The sequence below is a fragment of the Cibotium barometz genome, chromosome 48 (genome assembly GCF_041138505.1).
Source record: "Cibotium barometz isolate CiBa-2024 chromosome 48, ASM4113850v1, whole genome shotgun sequence".
Lineage (NCBI taxonomy): Eukaryota > Viridiplantae > Streptophyta > Polypodiopsida > Cyatheales > Cibotiaceae > Cibotium > Cibotium barometz.
The window spans coordinates 13717131-13729812 of NC_141093.1; positions in this window are offsets into that span (position 1 = coordinate 13717131).

A 12682-nucleotide genomic window follows, 5' to 3' on the forward strand; every position below is an offset into this window, starting at 1 on the left:
TGTTCATAACTCTTTTGCACCACTGTCTAGACCGAGGCGGTCACCTAGCCAGGCGGTCACCGGCTAGGTGACCGCTCATGCTGGGGCCCACCTGAAATTTAACGTGAGCCAGATGGAGGATGGGAGGGGACCTATGAGCGAGCTGTCTGAAAGATCAAGATATTGCAAGTGTCGTAGGTTGGCGATGGAGGGAGGAAGCTTGCCCCATGAACAATAAGAAAGATACAGGCATTGCAAAAAGGGCAATTCAATGAACTGAGTGGCATTGTGACTAAGATCGAGATCATACGTTAAGTTCCTCAGGGAGACTTAAGGCACTAGAGATCACCATTGGAGCTCACAGCCAGCTGCCGTTGAAGGCTCTTGATTTGAGCAAGGGAAGAGAAGAGAGATCAGCTGCAGTAGACGTTCATCTGATCTGCCGCCGCAAGATCATATAATAGATCGATTGAGCTCGAGAGGTTTACAGCCGTCACACTAGCCCAGTCTCAAAGTTGCATGTGATGCCACTCCATCCACAGCAATCGTCACCGGTCGGCAAATGCATTTCAATAAGTAGGTTTAGTGTATACATGGGACAGAGGTTAAGTATGCATGGAAGTACACAGCTCTAACGGCTCGATAATTATCTCAAGCCCTTGCAGGGAACCTATTTATCGAGCAAATGCATGGAGCAAATCAAAGACTTTTTCAATCACCTGATGATCTCCAATCTGTCAAATTGAACATGGAGCTGATGTTAAGGAGAACGCTTCCTTGAAAGGCATGGCACTGTATGCTGCAGGAAGCTGGACTAGGGCAGCAGAACACCGTGATGATCATGATGATGGGTAGCAGGCTGAAATGAATCCTCATCTTGGAAGCCTGGTCGCGTGAGGCTATTCACCAAGCTTTCCTGCTGTGTTTCCCGGTCATTGATATGATTGAAATGACAGCTGTAGAGCTTATCAAGTAGCTGAAATGACAGATGCAGAGCTGCTTCCTGCTCGACGAGAAGAGGGGAAAACCAGTGCTTGAAAAAAATGTTTTTTTCCACCCTTACAAATTAAAGGCAACGCTTAAGCTTAACGGGGATTCAGACTTAAAAATCACTGAAAAGCATACAAATGTTGGGATTTATAACTAAAATACACATATTTCATCGCTTAAATTAAAGGCGACGTGAGATTCTAACGGGGATTTTTGAACTTCAGCTAGAAAAATTACACTGCAATCTGGGATATGTCAGCACCCGGGAAAACTCCAACTATACAAATGGCAAGGCGGTTGCTGTATCTTTCCACAAAAAGACGAATGTTGCACAGCTTTTGAGGGTATCTAGAGAGCATTCAATGAAGCAGAGACAAAAGATGCCGGTCACCTTTAACCGACAAAAAGCATGATAATAGCCGTCACACGACCAGGCTCTAAGATTTTACGTTTGAAGCTTTCAAAGCTGACAGAGTACTGCAGAAAACATTTTGCTTAAGAGATACAACACTACTACACGATGCCTGCAGCCTATGTTCCAACGACGTTTTCCAACGCTTGTTGCGACGTCGGAATAAGTGTCTTTATTACGAATAAGTGTCTTTATTACGTCGAAAAAAACATCACTATAAATGTTGAAAATAACATTGCTATACACATTGCTATACACGTTGCGATAAAAGTTAGAATTTTTTTTAATTATTTTTTCCTTGTTTGTATCATTACCAATATATATGTTTCTTTTTCACTTTTACTATATTAAAATACTTGTAAAATTAAATGAAACTAATAAATACATTACCATCAAATCATAACATGTGAGATTATTGGAATGTTTACAAAATCCACACAAAATCAAAGTTGATCATTATCAACCCTCTCATCTTCAAAAAGATCATTAGCTCCAAAAATATCTATTTCAAGGAAAATCCCTCCATCTTCAAATTATGTGGGAATAGACGATACATCTATATTGGCCTCTAAATCTTTTGGCTCTGGCTTTGGTTCCTTATTTGTTTGCTAGCTCTTCATCAAGATCACTGTCTACTATGTCTGAAACATTTCCTGTGCTGATTGTTCGATCTCTATACCTTTGTCTAGCCCTTGCTCTTGCTATACTTGACATGTAGTGGAACTTGATCTTGCTGGCCCACACCAATCTCTGCTTCATCTCCATCTATTTTCATGTTTTCATATATTTGTTTATTATGTGGTGCCACTTGGATTACAAACCACCATCTTAGATCTCTTGGTTCCTCCTTAAAGATTATTTGCTCACAATGCTCTAGTAGTACAAATGTGTCTTTTTGGTATGTCCATATCTTTGTGAAGTCCACTTGAACTAATCCAAATTTGTCTCTCCGTATGGTTGCATGTGCTCCTGTTGTGACTACCTTGAACCACTTAACATCAAAGATAAACATATGAAACTTTCTAAAGCCAACCTTGATAATATATTGGATGGTTCCAAAGTAATCAAGCATGTTCACATCTGTATTTAAATCACTTGCATTAGTCCTCGGCTTAGAATGAATGAAATCACCTACACGGTAGTCACAACCGTATGCAAGGTCCTCTTCCTCATCCGTTTTAATAACTTCATCACAAAGTTTTGCTTCTTGTAATAAGGTTTGTTAGAGCCATCTACTTGATGGAAAGTCTAGAAGTATAGCAAGCGATGAAGGGTATGGTTGGCGAGTCGGACTCCTTCGAAAAGCTTGATGAGCTTGATTCCTTTTGCTCTTGGCCTCTTCATACAGCTCGTTCCACTTTTGCATATTCTTTGAGTTTAAGATGCAAAATTCATTGATCTTATCTCGTAAGGCCACATCCATGCTTCTCTCTCAATCCCTTATCCTTGTGGCTATTCTCCAACTACCCTATCATCCTCTTCCGTTGACCACAGTTTAGGCATTTTAGGATCTACGGTACTAAGAAACTCTGTGATGTACATGAGGGATTCTTGCACAAGGCATCCCATTGACATACTTCCCTCTAGGCAAGCTCTTTGACGAACAAACCCTTTAGCATCTTCATGAACCTCTCCAAAAAGAACATCCAACGTGAATGGACGACCCCTACCCCATAGCCACCTCATCCACAACATGAACTAGGAGATGCATTTGTATAGTTAAGATGTTGGTCAGGAGAAACTTCTCCACTAATGTAATGGCTTCTATGGCATTTAATTAGTGGGCTACTTATCTCCTTCAATGAAATCCAACCTTGTTGTATATTGTATCCCTTATGTTGTTTGTGAGGCAACCTTTTATGGCCTTAGGCAAGACAAATTGCAAGAACTTGTGCCAATTATACGATTTTAAGTTGGAGAGCTCGTTATCCTTTGTAAACGCCCCCTTTAGGCAATGCATACATCCAGTCAAAGTACGAAACTCCGAAATGCACTTCTTAACTTAAGCTTTATCTTCTTTTGTCAATACCCAAGGTGCTTTAGGTACTAGCAACTTACCATCACTTCTGGTTTGGGGCCATAAGTGTGGCATACGATCACTTATTTGTAAATCCTCCCTTTGGCCCTTGCTCTCTGTGACCCCATTAATAGTCTTCCAAAGAACTACAGCTATATTTTTAAAAATATGTATAGGGTCAAGCAAATGGTCAATTAGAAGACCTTCCCAATATGGTAATCAGTAGAATATGGACAGCCGCTTCATTCTAGGGGGTGGAGACCGTTCATTGTCCTCCCATGATTCTTCCAATCACTTGCCTTTAGTGTAGGAGGAGGTTGACCCAAATATGCATAGGATCAAGCAAATGGTTAATTAGAAGACCTTCCCAATATGGTAGTCACTAGAATATGGACAGCTGCTTCATTCTAGGGGGTGGAGATCGTTCATTGTCCTCCCATGATCTCTTCTAATCACTTGCCTTTAGTGTAGGAGGAGGTTGACCCAAATAGCCCTCACGTAGCTCATGGTCCTCTGGTAGATATTGCTTGTGACCCTCATACACCATCTTTCTCAAGCCTCTTGAATGATGAGAATCTAGTCTAGGTCCACACAAAGGGCGTGCATTATATCCAAAGATTGATAGTCTTGTATTAAAACAAATAATATTACACAACCATCCACATATATATCAATAGCTATTACACAATAACAAAATAGCTTACCACTGCATTCTCTGTAGTAACATGACCAATCATGCATAGTCCACATTAGTATTTCTCATAATGAGAACTCCCTTTGTCCAAACCTCTCAGCAGCATGTCATGAATATCAATTCCTTCCCACAAACTATGTAGCTCCTCTATTAACGGGGCTAAATACACATCCATGTTGGCCACCTTGTACTTCCCTAGGACTGTTAATGAGAGAAAATGATGCCCCTTCTTTATTGCTAACCACGGTGGAAGATTGTAGTTCACAAGGGGTTCATTGTGCTTAAGTTGAGTACATAGTTGCTCCAGTTTAGGTGGAATAGGGCTAGATTCCATCTATTCAATAAAAGGAAGTACATGACATGTAATGTCATCTTGGAAAATATCAGTGGGGTGAATTTACTCGTGTTCATTTTGTAACTCCGTGAAATTTGGAATCCAAGTGGCTAGAGATATATGTAGCCCAAGATTTATCGAATTAATCTATAAATATACTTCACAGTGAATATTATAGAATTTTGATATTAGAACTTTAATTTCCTAAATGGTGAACACATGGTTAATATTTGTGCCTTATACAAATGGTGATATTTTACATCACTCTTGGGTTTTTGGGATGTGGAATCATCCAACCAAAATAAAGAAGGGTCATTTTGTGTCACAATAGTTTTCATGATAATTTGATGGTATGGGACATCAAGTGTTCTATGCAAACTCTTGTGACCTTGGCGGTATGGAACACCAAGGAAAACACAACAAGTTAACTTTATTGGATTTTGATTTTTGTGGTGCATGGGTCACTACAAGACAATGCTGCCATACACGCATTTCATACACGCGATAAATTACGAGCGCGTGTATGGTCGCGCTTGTATTTGAATAGAATCGGGCGTGTGTATTTTATCATTTAAGTTTGCGTGTATATTTGCATTTATCAACGCATGTATAAACGCGTTTATATACACGCAGTAATACACGCATCTATACACGCTACTATACACGGATTAATACATGCTACCATACACGGATTAATACACGCCACTATACACGGATTAATACAGGCATGGTAAAGAAAAACTGAAAAAAAACTGAAGAAAAATTGAATTCCTTTACAAAATTAAAAACTATTTTCTTTAAACCATCTCATAGTACATTACAGTATACATCATTACACAATCCCACTACATGCATTTACAACAATGAAATATATTCAAAAATAAATCATGCATATGAGATGATAGAAATGTCATCAATTTAGAACGTACAGTGACGGATTGGTTAGGGTCGATCTCATCTTCAATAAGATCCATCTTCAATGCGAGGAATTATAGGAAAGTGTCGCAAGACTTTACGAGGTACATCAAAACTCTTCATATCTGTTCTATACCTTGCTTCACCACAAGTGGGACAATGTCGAGCCTCCTTATGCGTCCCACGAAAGAGAATGCAATCATTGACGCATGCATGTATGCGATCATAATCCAATCCTCCAAGAGATGTCACATAGCGCCTCGCTATGTCTCTTGAGGTGGGTAGTCTATTTTCCTTTGGAAGCATGTTTGATAATAGCCTGCATCCAATATCATCAATTATAATTAGTCTTAAATCCTAAACCTTAAACCACTAATTCAAATTTGTAAGTTAGAATGCTTACTTCAATAATGCGTCAAGACTTGCATTGCTCCATCCATAAACTGTTTGTATATTGAGTAGTTCAAGTGAAGCACGTAAAACAGAGAATCTGCACCCTTCAAACACCGGTGTCGATGAAGCCTTGTAAAGATGCTCTTGTTCCATATCATCGTCGTCCATACCTTTGGGATCATCCTTAAAAAGATTCCGCACCATATCATCAAGTACCTCCTCTTCCACAACTTCGTGGGGTGCAGGGCTATTGTCATCCCTTTCCCACTCATCTCTGACAATAGATCCCGAAGCTCCAGCATCATCTCGTCGACGCTTTGCATGCTCTCGTCGCGCGTAGGGTACCATGTTAGGGTGTGGTACTGCATCCTGCTTCAATTAGAGTTTATATATTACAACTCTATTAATTTAATTTGGATACCATGAGTCATTTGAATACCATCAATTTACATTTACTCACCTCTAAACCTGTTTGATTCCATTCTCCATACATGGAGATGTGATTCAAGGTAATTCGATGTGCTCGTACAATGCATCCTTGACATCGATTACACATACATTTGATCCGTTGTCCCAACCACACATCGCGATTACGATGACGCATTGTCTCATCTTCCCCAGAACTGCTTGAAGAGGTTGATGACATCCTATGTACAAACCAGAAAACACAAAATCATAATATGTTTTTAATGAAAGTATAAAAATCGCGTGTATTGACGCGGCTATTTCTTAAAAATTGCGTGTATTAACGCGGCTATTTCCTTAAAATCGCGTGTATTAACGCGGGTAATTCTTGTAAAACGCGTGTATAAACGCAGCTAAATTATCATACACGCAAACATACACGTGTTTATAAACGCGACGGTCTGTTTAAACTAAAAATAGCCCGCCTTCCCCAAATATAGATTTTGAACTAACATATCAACACTGCTTTCGTTTTCGCCTCTTCCAACAGAAACGAAACCTAAGTGCAAGGAGGGAGCAGAGAAGGAGCACACACGGGAGGAAACCGAGCAAGAAAGAAGACTCACTTTTTCAGAGGTGAGTCAGTTTGTCCTTTGCCTTGTCTCCTTCCTCAGATTTGTTTATGCTATTTTCTCTTTGCTTTTTGGGTTTATCTCCATCCTTTTGCTTCTGTGCACACGATTGGGTGAATGATTCTGACAGGGGCGACAGTGGACCTTTTATAAGGACACTTTGTCTTTGTCGGAGGTCGGTCCCTTTGAAAAAAAAATTTCGCAGGGTCGCATGTAGAAACGCGTGTAAAAGCGCGTGTATCCTGTCTGCAGAGTCTGTTCACGCGGATATACACGCGTTTCTGGACGGGTGTATACACGCGTTTTTTTACGGGTGTATACATGTGTTTCTGCACGGGTGTATACACGAGACTGCATTTCCTGTTTCTATGATTTGCAGGCAACACAACTGACTTGAATGATGATATTTGTGTGAGTCAAGAGACAGCCCATGATGACATGAGGATTTTTGTTGCAGGTTCTTTATGGATATTCCAGGTTCTTCATCCGATCCATTTGCATACAGCAATTGGCTGATGGAGATGCTGAATCATTTTGGGCGCCATCTTGGTCCAGTTGAGCTTACAGAGTATATGTATGCCCATCCCCCTCCTTCCCTGCCTGGTGTCTATACCCCTACCGCGAGTATCCAGGGCACTCCAGTGCCGTCTATTCCTACGAGTCCGACGAGATGGCATGCAGCTTCTCCTCTTCCACGTCCACCGAGGAGACATACCTCGTCCCAGACACACTCACGCACACCCTCACAACCACCATCACGTGCTCCCTCAGAGCCACCGTCACGTCAGGGCTCACAGCCACCATCACGTAGACAATCCCCCAGTCGTGACTCCACCCGCAGCAGTAGGAAGAGTGGGAGTGGAGGATGCGGCGGGTGCTTTGGTGGGGGAGGTGGGGGAGGTAGTAGGGCACGCAGTGAGAGAGGAGATAGAGGGAGAAGAGTTAGAGGAGACAGTTCGGAAGAGGAGGAGATGAGAGAGGTGGAGAGAGTGATCTGCTATGATGTGACGGATAGGGGCGGGATAGTGATGGATGCGAGGTGGAGGGAGGTAATGGAGTACATGCGTGGGGTAGTATCAAACTCATATAGAAATTGTTTTATTAAATTTAAAGATCAAAATAGCCGATTAGTTGGGGAGGTGATAGAGGCTGTACATAGTCGGTACCCCAATCCCCCACATGCTACATTCTCGGATGTATGGGGAAGGACGCGAATAAGGGAGATCTTAAGTAATAAAAGATCTCACCTTAAAAAACTCGCGTACGATGACCGGCTAAATGTAGCTGTGGGTGGCTATCCTGCCGAGAAACCTGCCACTGTGCACAAACGCGAGTGGAAGGAGGCAAAGAAACGAGTAGAGGGTGGCGTGAAGAGCAGGCAGCATGTGGAGGCACGACCGGATCCAGATGGAGACCATTGGATCTTCGCATTTCGGATCTGGCGGCATCGAGTCATGGGAGGCAGAGTTCGTAAGTATCTTGCCACTTTATTTGATTGTTTACTTAATTCATTGATTCTATGATTGTTTTAATCTTACAAATTGTGTTGATTATGATACAGCGACGGGTTACGGGGAGGAAGCCCACAATCCACGATACTGCGTATGCTCGTCGGCATAGCAGACGTGACACGTGGGCCATCTTCAGAGCCGAGGGACGTATTACGGACGCGCAGTTTGAGATTGCCATGATACCATACGGTCAACAGGTACTTGAAAATTCTAAACGAATGATTTTGGTTTATTGAATTACATATATATATACTTATATACTATATATTACTTGAACAGGCACAAGCTGCTGATGATCCACCCGCCGCCACTGCAGAGGGTGGACGTGAGCACTACTCATCGGACATTCCGACCGATGTGAGCTCATCTGAGCATGGAGGGAGCACTGAGTCATCATCTGGGTCTGAGTAGTACTCAGACTTATAGTATCACATTCCATATTGAGGATGTGGTTGTATATATTTTTTTCTAAACTGAAGCCATGGGCTACTTCGAGATATGGACTCCCTTGTATATATGTGTGAAATTTTGATAGTAATATTGAATCGTGAATCGATAGTATTACATTCATGTCTGTCTTGAATCGTGTATTGACAATGTATGCATTCATGTCGTTCTTATCTTAATCTCCCTCGTGCAAGTATTCAGGCACCAAATAGCACTCTCTGGATTTTTTTTGTGCTCTCTGTTCGCGTGTATAAACGCGTCAGAACTGCTAAAAATTGCGTGTATCTACGCGGATAATCTGTAAAATACGCGTGTATAAACGCGTCAAAACTGACAATTACGCGTGTATAAGCGCATCTAAATTAAAAAAACACGTGTATAGACGCATGTATCAACGCATCTGAGTACATCTGAACTGAACAGAACACGTGTATACACCCATGTATAAGCGCGTCTGCGAGGTCTATACACGCGCTTTTACACGCATGTCTGTGGCCACGATGATACACGCACTGATACACGGGTCCGCTACTTTTTTCCACAAGTCATTTTTAGCGGCTAGGAGCGCGGGTATGAGCCCGATCCCTTGTAGTGGGTGACTACAAAAATTATGTATGCACATTGGTGGGTTATCCACTATGTCAAGTTGGATGTTGATCTAGAGTGATCAGATGGGTCTCTTGACATGGATATTAGAGTTTTAAGGTTAAACATGATGGTTCAAAGAAAACTCTAGGTTTGAAGCTAATCCAAAGAGATTAGAGATAAATCACAGTAGATTTAGTGATAATCTAGAGTGATTACACTATGGAGATCTTGATGCTAGCATGGAGTGCTCAGCAGTTATCTTGATCGTTTGTTATACTTAGGCATGATATTCCTATATATGTGCACACTTTCCAACAATCATCGCCTCCCTCATTAGAAAGGTGTGCTGATGAGAAACATTTGGCATCTTTCAAAGATTCCATCAAGTAAGTTCAGTTTTTTACCTCTTTTTAAAAAGTGGTCTACTCATGCGTACAACACTACCAAAAAACGATAATATTTTGGGAACTTACACATTTCTTACAAAAATTGACATGAAAAAAAAGACTTGCTTTTTCTTACTTTTTAAGATTATAATTGAAAATCTAACAACAAAAAACATGCCAAAATAGACACAATGTTTATTATTTCCATTTTCAATCCATTAAAAATTTGATACAACTATAAAAAGAAGCTATTTTCTAAACATCTAGCTTATGGCATAGTTATAGTTTCCTCATAATCATTGCTACACCATCACTAGTTGATGTGCCTTTTCCTGAGAAGGTAGATGAGGCATCCTCTTCTTTACTATCCACAAATACATTTTTTTCTTCTATGTGTACACTTGAAGCTTAGACTCCTTGGGTCATTTGCCATGTTAGCATGATTGGGGATGTGCTACAGAGTGGAACTATTTATATGATTATATTACAAAAGCGTTATCTTGATACAGTTATTATCTTAATTATAAAACCCTATTTTGGCTCTTGATGATGAGAGTAATATTAAAATCCATTTTGAAGCTCTTGAGGATCACAATTTCTTAATTGATAATATATACTTTTTTAAAAAGAGTTCGTTACGTATAGATGAATTTTAAAATATCATGAATAAGCTATTTAAAAGTTGTCTAATATTGAAATATAATTATACATACATTTTTAAAGAAGATGTGTCCTTAATATGACAAAAAGGGGGTTAAAATGGTAATCTTAGTTATTAAATGAGTTTAGAAAGCATGAAAAATCTTGCTTTAAGAAATAAAAGTTTATACTTTCCAAAATACTTTTTTGTAAAATATCAAGCAAGGACTTGGGTTCGAGTCCTACTGGTTACTACACATGGTAAGGATGTTTTAGCTACATCATTTGCGGCCAACTTAATGCTGAGTAAGAACTTAGCTAAGAGTTGATGTTTTTCATCAACTTAATATAAAACATCAACTTTTATGTGACAATTTGATATTTTGCATCAAGTTGATGTAAAACATCAACTTTATATGCAAAACATCAACTTTCTATGCAAAAGATAAACTTTTTTACAATACTTGATGTTTTGCATTAGCGTTATGCAAAACATCAACTTCCCACAAAACTTGATGTTTTGCATTAACTTTGATGCAAAACATCAAGTTTTGTGGAAAAGTTGATGTTTTGCATAAACTCGATGTAAAACATCAATTTTTCATCATAAAAGTTGATGTTTTGCATGATACAAAACATTGAGTTTTATGGAAAAGTCGATGTTTTGCATGAACTCGATGCAAAACATCAACTTTTAGGCTAAAAATTGATGTTTTGCATCGAGTTCATGCAAAACATCAACTTTTCCACACAACTCAATGTTTTGCATCAAAGTTGATGCGAAACATCAACTCTACCACAAAACTTGATGTTTTGCATCAAGTTTCAGATGCTCCGGAGGAGAAGAAAGTTGGAGGATCGGTGTCGATTTTCACACAAATGGCCTGTTTTAGCGATTTCATCCACATTGGCATGCTCAGACGACCTATTTTGTAAATTTTAAGTACCAATACGGCTATGTTTTGATGTGATGTGCAAACGTCACAGATTAATTTGTTGCATCATTCAACACAGCGAATGAACATTGAAAGTGGTTAGAAGAGAAGCTCCCATGGGGGATCCGTAGAGTGGTTCCTGTGGCTACGCCCTGGAGGAGACTACGCTGACCCTTATAGTGATAAAAAATACGTACCTGATTCGTATTTTTAAATGGTGAGAAATCACATCTACAGCAAATTGCTATGTGACGTCTGCACATCACATTGAAACATAGTCATCTTGGTACTCAAAACTTGCGGAATAAGTTGTATGAGCATGCTAGCATGGACAGTATCACTAAAACAGGACGTTTGTGAAAATTGACCTCCGATCCTCCAACTTTCTTCTCCTCCGAAGCATTTGAAACTTGATGCAAAACATTAAGTTTTATGGTAGAGTTGATGTTTTGCATCATTGAGTTGTGTGGAAAAGTTGATGTTTTGCATCAACTTTGATGTAAAACATCAACTTTTAGGGGGCTTTTTTTCTCAACTTTAAAATATTTTGATATTTTTATGAGAATTGTTTTTATTTTTATCACCAATAAATCTGTAAAAACTCACTCTAAATAGTAGATAAGAGCCAATAAAATCTCAAAAAATTTAAAAAAAAACTTATAAATAATAGAATTAAAGAAACAATATGCCTAGGATAAGGTGATATAGGTAGAACGTAGGTTTAGAGCTAAGGACCTGCAAAACATATATGGTCACAACCTTGACTACAAATTTGAGAGGAGGTCATTATAAAAAATGCTTGTCTATGTATCCATGTAACCTTTGTATCATAAATAATATCGCTATATAGTAGATGCCAAAAATTCATGATAGCAGAAGAGCCAAATGAGATCATCTATGAGATGACCGATAATCCATTGGTTTTGATCTAGATGTGCAAGGCTCCATTGATTTGGAAAACCGTGAGTCGATTGATTCGCCAATCCTGATTTTTTTCCTACAATTCAATTTTAAAGATAAATAACTATAAGCAAATACACGTGGTGGGACCATCTATGTCAATGAGGGGGGTGCATATGAGCCTAGACTCTGCCATGCCTATGTACAATAATATGCTCTCCAACCAGCATAGGGGACCTTGAATCTACCATCATTGTGAAAGCTCCATGCTCCTCTCTACCACCATTCTAGAAGCCCTAAGCTCCTCTCTTTTCTCTTTGTACACAAAGACAGTGTCACAGGAGAAGATTGTATCTCTCAGCATCCTTCACATGTCCTCCAAATAATTATAACCAGAGTTCATTCTACACTACCCTTAGACATACCATCTCTCAACATCCTTCACATGTACTCTGAATAATTGTAAATAGAGCTCATTACTACACTACTCTTAGATATACCATCA